An 8,108-nucleotide genomic window follows, 5' to 3' on the forward strand; every position below is an offset into this window, starting at 1 on the left:
GAAATACTGCCTGCATAGCAAATGTTTCTTCACAACCCTGGGCCCAGGATTTATGGCAAGACATTTTGATAAATTGGATGCAGGGCATGCTACTGGGATTATCCCTGAAGAAGAGTACCCACCCCACAAAGGATGTCCTAGCTCGGAAGGAAGGTTATGAGCTGATGCCATCTCCAGGCAGCCCGTGGTTTGATCCTGACTAAGTTCCTTACTTAGAAAGAAAGAAATAGGAGGAGTCAATGGCTGACAGTAAAAGGCAGACAAATTCAAATTAGAAAAAAAGCACACGTTTTAATCAGTTAAGGTAATTCATTTTTGGAGCAAACAACCAAGGGAAGTAGCAGCAAGATATTGTGAAGTTAAGCATGACATAGAGGAAGGACCTGTCAGTGTTTTAGGAGGTGTTTGTATGATTTCTACATGGCAGGTCGCTATTTCATTGCCAGCAGTAGACTTCAGGGAAGGTATTTCCCCATCATTTCCTCACTCTAGGCCAAACACATGGTCAAAGGCAGTCTTCACATCTGCTTCAGTAGGTTTGGACCTGGCCCTGTTTGTGCAAGTTTGGGGTCTGACTGATACTATATAAGGCAAAATACTGAACTAGGCAGACAGCGGCGTTCTCAGTCACTGCCAGGGTTTTAGGGCTTGAGGCCCAACTTCAGAAGATCCCTCCATGTTTAACATGCCCTTCTTTTGTGCATCCTATTTAAAATTGGCAGCCTTAACCCTGACTAGGAGATAAGGAAGCTGCTAGTTTGGTATTGTCAGAGCAGCCACCCATCCTACACAGCATTCTTTTAATTAGCTGCTAAATGGAGACATTGTGCTACTTGTCTCGAAAACAAGAGCAAAAAAGTACTGGCATACACATGCTAAATATTAAAACAGAGTGTTGAAAAAGCCAGAAAAATAGAGCAGCAGGAAGGAAACAGAAGAGGAAGTGGCCCTAAATAAGAACAAGCATGTGGAGGCACTGTATGCTTTCCAAGCCTGAGTTCATAGTTGCAGTCCATGTGAAGGAGTCTGACTATCTATATAGGCACTACATGTCTGTGTCTCCTGGTGCCTGATGTCCACGTGCTGGCTTTATTTGTATGCATATTGATGGTGTGGGTCTCGATGCAAAGGCTTCTTTGTTGGCCTTTTTTGTGTCTCCACATGTCTGCATGAATTATAGTTCTCTGTTCATTAATCCACCAGAGTGAGGAGGCATATTGTCTGCTTTGCTTCACTTTGCATCTTCATGAATATACTGCTTTGTGCAGCAGGTCAGACTCGATGGAATTTTCTGACTTTAAAATCTATGACTTGGTGTCAGCGCTGGGGCTGTGCACGGAGTCAAGTCCTCTTCTGTGAGCAGAGAGAGAGACTATCTCAGGCAACCAGTCCAGAGCAAAGGGCAGAAAGTGACAGTGACAGTTTCAAAGCCTCCCTTGCAAAACATTGCCTCTACACATTGATGGCTTCACATGTCTGTCACCTTCCAAACACACCATTGCTAGCAATATAATTTTAATATCAGAGGCAGGGCTATGCAATGGTTCTCATGACTCAAATATCCCTATACTTCATGCTCAGAGAGCACATTTATCTTCTCCAAGAACACTAGCTACCCTCCTCTTTGGGAGTGTTGCTTGGTATTCTGCTTTCTATTAAGAGGATGGAGCTCTTTTAGAAAGAAGATACCCTGATTCCACTAAGTCACAGAGGTGTAACCCTACCTTAGCTTTGAATTAATAACACACAGCAGCTAGGTTTCTGTAAATAGGAGATGGAGCCCAGGTTCAGAACAATTCAGATCACTGAGACGCTTGAAATTGGATATACTGGTCTTGTAAAGGCAGCAGGTGGGGCAGAGGGGGAAGTTTTTGCTTTAATCCAGCAATGAGCAGGCCACATCTGCAGCATTTGTTAAATGTCTCCTGACTGTATTTGGCCATTAAGTGCCTTGAGCAAATCAAGTGTATACCGTGGAGGTGGAGGGGAAGGCAAGGTCATAGCAGGAGGCAATCTCCCTTGTGTTAGCACTGCCCAGTGTTGAAGTTACTTAGTTCTTTGTTTTGGTGCCCTAACAATTATCATGGCAATGTTGTTCATGAACAACTCCTGGGCTAGAGGGCAAGGGAACTGGGATTCTTTCTTTTTTAATGGAACTGGAATATGTCATCTTAAATTGTATAAGACCTCAGAATCGAGTTCAGACTGGGACCACTCTCTGTGAAGCTACGCTGTCTACACATTTCTGCCCTGATCTCATACTCTGAGCTAGCTGAGCAGTTACTCTGTCTGCCTTGTACCCATTCATATATACCTGCAGCTTTTTTTTCTGCAGTGATCATCACTAATGACAGCACGTGAGCAGTTCCCCTTTAAGATGGGTGCTGATGAATACTGCCTGCCCTTGAACTCTGCTGTAAATTTATATCCATCCATGTTCCCCTTTCAGAAATGAATGTGGTGGCACTCATCATTGGTTCCTCTGTGCATACAGCTTTAGCCCTGGTATATGTTCATAAGCATTTACCATAACTCCAAAAAACTATTTTGCAAAATCCTTTGCAAAGCAGTAGAAACCAGATACCTTAGCGCTTTTGCAACTCCCACTAGAACCCTATCTGAACCTTCAGACACCTGAAGACCTTTAAAAATTTGGCTCAGAGAGCTTGATTGAACCATATAGTTGCGTAACCTCACTGCCTTCATCCAGGGCTGCAGGGAAGTTAGCTGGCTGCAGGACAGTTGCATCATGTAAGGGAAGTACTGTTTCCTGTACTTTGCATGATCACTAGTCTGGTAATTCTGTCTGCCCTGCAGGAGCTCCAGGGAGGGGATTTTGCAGAAGAATCTGCAGGGGGAGGAGCCACAACAAGAGACAGTTGTAGATCTGTGTCCCCATAGTTCAACTTTTCCACTGACTGCTTAAAATACAACTGTAAGAAACCTGAAAATACTCTTTATTCCTAACAAATTTTAAAGACAGAAGTACAGCTGGAAGAGCAGTAGCGTAACTGAGGTGGGGATGACCAGGGCAGCAGTTCCAGGCACTGACTTTATGGGGGTGGAAAAATAGCTTCTGCCGCTGCAGTGGGAGGCCGGCTGCACCACAGATGGCAGCTTGCCACTTGGCTGCAGCCAGAAGCACAGCAGCCAACACTGCCCCACATACCAGAGCTGCCCTGCTATGCCTCTGTGGAAGAGACCTGATGGGTTTGTCTACACATCCATTTAAGCGTGCCTACATTTAATGCGCATTATTTTAATGCGCATTAACCAGGGTTTAGGCAGGCATCTACACATGCAGGCATTAAAGCACATTAATGCTGTATGTGGACTGCCTTGGGATTAAAGTTAGTCCCAAGCCAGTTCACACACAGCATTAATGCACTTTAATGTATCTGCATGTTCATTAATACGCTTTAAATATTTGTGCCTAAATTTGATACATGCATTTTTAGGTATCAAATTTAGGTGTGAATAGACTAAATTCGCCCTTTCTAAAGTGCACGAAGGGCATACACATGTAGACACATGCCCTAATGCACCTTAAATTTAGGCTAATGTGCCTTGAAGCATCTCATGTAGACATGCCCATTAAGTCTCACTTAGTTCAGACTGGGCACATCTACACGAGATGCTTTATTGTACAGCAGGTGAACTTGCTCTGCAGTAAAGCATCATCATCTACACATGTGTGGCAATTAGTGTGCCGTAGACTAATTTAGTGCACTGCTGGATAGTCCCATCAGATACAAGTGGTATTTGACAGCGCAGTAAATTACTGTGCTTAAATATATGTGTAGACAGTGACATCAGGATTAGTTTACTCCAGCTTAAATTGAGCCAGAGTATATTCAGTTGCATTAATTGCACATGTAGATAGATGTGTCCACTATCCTCTATCATCTAGATCAGGGGTAGGCAACATTTTTTGGCTGGAGTGCCGAAAAAACCACAATGTCTACCTTGGAATGTGCCGTAGTGCCGGCATGCCAGAAAAACAAAATGAGGTGGGGGGGGGGGGAGGGGTACATGGCAGGACGCATTGCATATTAGTATATTTAATAATCATAAATTTTGCCTTTGTTGTTTTGTATTCCTTTTTTGTTGAGCATGTTGCAATGAGAGAGAAAAATGAGACAAATAAGAGAAAGAGGAGAGAGAGAGAAAGAGAAAGAAAAAGAAAAAGGAGAGCAAAGAGAGAACCAGGCACGCACGCGCGTGCGCACACACACACAGAACCACGTGCACAAACACAGAGAACCAGAACACACCCAGAACAGACACATGCACACAAACATCTGCAACCAGACACATGTGTGTGCACACAGACACACAGAACCAGACGGAGGCAGACAAATGCACAGAACCAGATGCTGAGCTCGGAGAGGGTAGGAGTCAGGCGGGCTCAGCTGCTGCCAGCCATGAAGCCCGGGCTGCTCCCAGCAGTTGGCTGGGCAGCTGCAAGCCTGGCTGCAAGCCCTGCTGCAAACAGACCAGGCTTCGTGTTTGGCAGCAGCTACCCAGAGCCTGGGCTGGTTGCAACCAGGAGGCTGCAAACATCTGCTCCAGGCTCTGGCATCAGCTCCATACTGGCAGCCGCATGCACGCCTCAGACCAGATGGTGGGGATAGGGCCTGAGGCAGTGAAGCCCTCCAGCTATCTGCTCTGAGGTGCATGTGCAGTCATTGCCAGCATGGAGCTGATGCCGGGGCTGTGAAGCCTGGCGCAGCTGTTTGCAGCCTGCTTGCTGCCTGCTGCCTGCTGCAGCTGCCCAGAGCCCAGGCTAACTACAAACAGCTGCACCAGGCTCCAAAGCCCAGTCATCAGCTCTGTGCCAGCAGCGGGGGAGAGGCCAGGGTTGCGCTGCCTCAGCCCCTCCGCCGCCCCATCTGCTCCAAGGTGCACGTACACCTGCCAGTATGGAGCTAATGTTGGAGCCCAGAGCAGATGTTTGCAGCCTCCTGGCTGCAACCGGCCCAGGCTCTGAGTAGCTGCTGGTCTGCCTGGTCTGCTTGCAGCAGGGCTTACAGCCGCCTAGCCGCCTGCTGGGAGCAGCTCAGGCTTCGTGGCTGGCAGCAGCTGCCTAGAGCCCAGGCTGGCGGTGGTGTGCCAAGCAAAATGGCCTCATGTGCCGTGCTCGGCATGTGTGCTAGGGGTTGCTGACTCCTGGGCTAGATAGATAAATCGAGTGATCTATCTATCTATCTAATTACCATGAAAACCAAGAAATGGTTTTCATCATCTAGTTCACCACTCTAAATCAGTGGTTCTCAACATTTTTTAATTGAGGCACCCCTCAGAAAATGCCAGCTCTTAGTTTTCCGTCTTGTTTTGACTACAGAAAGCTAATAGAGCAATTTTTCTGTTGCAAAGAACTCAGAAAGCCCACAACTGGACAGAATGGTTTTAACACTATGAATTCCTATTGGAAAGCTCTGGGTTTATCTTATGAGTCATGTTTGCACAGCTACTAGTGCTAACATTGTGTGGCATCCAGCAGCACCCTTGAAAGGATCTCAAGGCATCTTGCTGCACCCTGGTTGAGAATCACTGCTCTAAACAATTGCTCTTCTCTACCCTTGTTGTTTATACCCCTCAGGTGCCTGCCCACAGTTTTCACATGCTTCGTTGGCTACTGTTTGGCTGAGTAATCTATATCACATTTTGATTTAATTGAGGGAGCATTCATATTTTTGGCCACAGAAGTAGCCTTAAAATCAAAGTAGTGGCATAGTCCAGAGGTCTTCTAGAGGAGTGGACAAACAGAAAATAAATTATTTCATTTCCAGTGAAAGAGGCCTTTCATCTGAGGCTTCCAGAGACTTTTACTGTCACTATTTCTGACTACATTTTCTTTAAAACATTGACAAACTCAGGCATGGATTTGTATAAGAGATCTGTCCATCAGAGAGACAGTGAAAGAACCCATGGATCTTGGTGCACAGATCCAATAGATTGCATTGATCTATCTACCAAAGCATGGCCTCCCCATCAGGTTTGCTAGAGAAGATCACACAAAGCTTGAAGCCTACCTGAAAAAGAAGACATCTTGTATGAGTGTTCCCTCAATCCCAGAATTTCAGAATTTGTACATGTCTATACATGAATAGAAAATTGCTTCCTGGCCCCTGCAGCAACCAGCTTCTACATAGTGCAAAACTGGGAGGACCTTTAACAATCAGTTATGGGCAGGCGTCTTGTATTAATAGGTAGAGCAGGGTATTGGAGCTGGTGGCAGATCTACTATCATCTCTACTGCAGTTTGCAGGTGACCTTTCCATGCAAGATGCATGTTACCACCTGGTCCAACAAAGGGTAACATTCATGACCTTATGAGGTATGACAGCTCCCGCTCATGGGAAATTAGCTTCATTTACCACATGGTTCACTCCAGACACAACCATGATGTGACGTGTTTTGACGGCTGAGCTCAAGGCCTGCAGATTATAGGCTCCTAAGCAGATGACTGAAGCTCTCCTTGTCCGCATGAGGTATCTTCTCAGGCATTTTCCTCCTGCTGCCCAGGGAATGGCTGAGCATAGAGGAGGATATATTTTTGTGAGGACACCTCATCATCTGCCATCTGCTATCACTGTCCTAGGGCCTGTCAGGGTAAGGTCTATGAACCTCCCGTCCCCCTTTCTTGTCTTCTGGTACCCGGAGAAGTGAATGTTGCAGAATCCTGGGGCCACCAACCCACCTTACTGATTTTTCTCTGCATTGTGGTATTACTCCCAGGGGCCAAATTGCTAAAAGAGAAAATTGCATAATACATCAGTCTTATATTGTCCTACAGTATCAGGCCATAGCAGATAACCAAACTGACTCAACCAACTGCCCCATTCACAGCTCAGATCCCCACAACAGATTAAAATTATATCCAGCCAAGCAAAACTGCAGGCTATTTATCAAACAGTTGCTAGGCAGGTGGCTTAGAAATAACAGGCTCGTGGTCAGACATAGTGATCTAAACATGGGTGAATGACCGATTGGAATTTACTAGGTGGTAACCAGTTTAATTCAGTCTCAACGGACACAGAAGGGATCCTTCTAGACATACCACTCTTTTTCACTGAATATAAAAATGGGCTAAAATTCTGCCCTGCTAATGCAAAAGTGCTAACATGTGGGGAACCCTGTGAAGTGCACCTTTTCTACATACCATTGGTGCTGAGTACATGGGGACCCAAAGGCCCTGGCCCCCCTCAGAAAGAGACAGTCCCAAAATAAGTACATCAGTCCCAGTCCTGGGCCACATGACTCCAGGACAGTGTTTGTCCCAGATTCCCAGGGATCTGGGTTTTCTGTTCATCACAGAAAAATGCAGGAAATGGCGGGTTTCCCCTTAGAGGCTGGTACAGTTCCAGCCTGCAAGGGGCTGCAGGGAGTAGGACGCCGGGGATGCCATATGCATGCACACACATGCATGTGGCCAGGATTACTGGTCCAAGTAGTGATGGAGAGCAGCTCCTTCAGCTACATGCAGGTAAGTCTATGAGGCAGGGGTGGGCAGGGGGGCAGACTGAGGCCCCTGTGGTGAGGCAGGGAGTGGGGCAGGGACTGGGCTTGGGTGCTGTGCCCAGCCAAGGTGGTATATAGGGCCCGGTCTGGGTCAGGGAGGGGACAGAACCATGTGCAACTTGTCCAGGGAATGGAGGCGGGGTCAGCTCCCTGCCACTGCATGCAGTCCTGGGCAGAAGGTCATGGGGGGGCACATGTCCCCCAGATTTGTGCACGGGGGGAGATGTGGGCTGCCCTTGTGGGCTCAGGGCTCCTCGCCCTGCTTCCTTGCTCCCGGGAGCCCTGTGCCACCGTGGCAAGGCACCCCCTGCCCACCTGGCAGCAGTGGAGGCAGCAGTGCAGAGTTGTGCCCCTTGCTGTTGCTGGGCAGGCAGGGGCTGTCTCCCCGTGGCGGTATAGGGCTCCCAGGGGGAGGCAGCAGGGCAGGGAGTCCTGAGCCTACAACGGACACCCTGCATCTGCCCCTGGCCTCCCCACCCCCCATGGGCTTGGTTCAGCTTAACTTGGCTTGGCTCCAGCCATGCGGGGCAGGGTGAGGAGGAAGCATCATCTTAGAGTCTAGGTTCTTATCCCCGCCCCCCGGA

The sequence above is a fragment of the Alligator mississippiensis genome, chromosome 4 (genome assembly GCF_030867095.1).
Source record: "Alligator mississippiensis isolate rAllMis1 chromosome 4, rAllMis1, whole genome shotgun sequence".
Lineage (NCBI taxonomy): Eukaryota > Metazoa > Chordata > Crocodylia > Alligatoridae > Alligator > Alligator mississippiensis.